The 1,320-nt window shown below is 34.8% G+C and overlaps 1 protein-coding gene across 1 annotated transcript in view; it reads right to left on the bottom strand.

The window, feature by feature from the left end:
- The window catches only part of LOC119588777 (mitochondrial import receptor subunit TOM22 homolog), a 15,384-nt gene that overhangs the window by 3,919 nt on the left and 10,145 nt on the right, over positions 1-1,320 (bottom strand). The gene's annotated exons all lie outside the window — the stretch shown is intronic.

Raw genomic sequence — 1,320 nt, 5'->3', positions numbered from 1 at the left:
TTAAGTAAATAAGTTGTAACATAACCCTTCACTTCATTCAGCAAGAGAACAAAATAAACAAATGTGATGCCAAAATAAACAAATGTGATGCCAAAATATACAATGCAATTAGTTAATTAGTCAGCTGCTGATTATGTACAAGTTGCCAGCATTTTGCTATTTCTTCCGAGCTTTACTTCTACCATTAAAATGCTTTTGAGTTTGAATTTTCACTACCTTTTTTTTCTTAAAAATGCTTGCACTGATATTTTCCAACTATTTCAAATATCTACTTCATTTATTGAATGTGTACATGCAAATTACTTATTTTCTTCCATTTCTAGCTTTATTTCAGCAAAACATATACATCAGCATTTGATCAGATTTTATCTAACTGCATTGGCATTTACTGTGAAGTATTCAATGGCTTACTACTCATTTCACAAATTCTTTATTATATTATCTAGTAATCAGAATCATTCTCTGATTTTGCATCCCTCAGTGCATAGGCATTCTGTCATCAATATGTAAGATAAGTTTTGGCTCCTTTACCTGATACCTATTTCCTATCTTATATTTAGCTTTTAGAATATGACCACCTACAAGATGATCATTACTGGTTGTTGTTTTACACTAAGTAAGATTTTTTTCTCACTTCAAATCAAATGAAGTACAATTGGTCTATCACACATTGTCAATTTTTCTTTCAAGAATTTACACACAATTCCATATGATTGAATATACCATCTATGATTGATGGCAAAGAGCGTACCTTCTCATGCTATTCTCAAGCTTCATCTGCAGCTGGATGTGTCTATGCTTTTCCTGTGCCACACTGCTACTAGGCATTTGCATCTAACTGGTACCTTGATTTCATTACAATATAAATCACTTGTTTACCAACCAACACCCATCCTCCCTTGAGTCACTGACCACAACCTCTTGTGCACCTAAATATTAAGTACTGGGGAGGAAGTTCATGATAGATTCACATTAACAACGCTCTGAGGGTGTGTCATTAAAATGGCATTTACACTTGGCAATTACATCCTTATGCAGGTCTCTGGCAAAGAGGGTCACCTCTGTAAATAACAAAGATTGGTAAAATGACTACTAAAACTGGAGAAGCAAGTAACAAGGATCCAAGCAGGATGCATCACTAGATTCCCATGAAGGCAAACAGATGCTTTTGAGCTGAGATTGGGTGGTAAATATTAAGCTTATGGATTAATGTGGCAAGGTAAATCAAATCAAGTGTACCATTCAGACCCAGTCCCAACAAGTGACGCTCATGAAGCGTAACACATCACAATTAAACAGAATTAACATACCCCCTCTCTT

This window comes from Penaeus monodon, chromosome 24 (genome assembly GCF_015228065.2).
Source record: "Penaeus monodon isolate SGIC_2016 chromosome 24, NSTDA_Pmon_1, whole genome shotgun sequence".
In the NCBI taxonomy this organism is placed as follows: domain Eukaryota; kingdom Metazoa; phylum Arthropoda; class Malacostraca; order Decapoda; family Penaeidae; genus Penaeus; species Penaeus monodon.
This window is presented reverse-complemented; position numbering and strand designations above follow the sequence as displayed.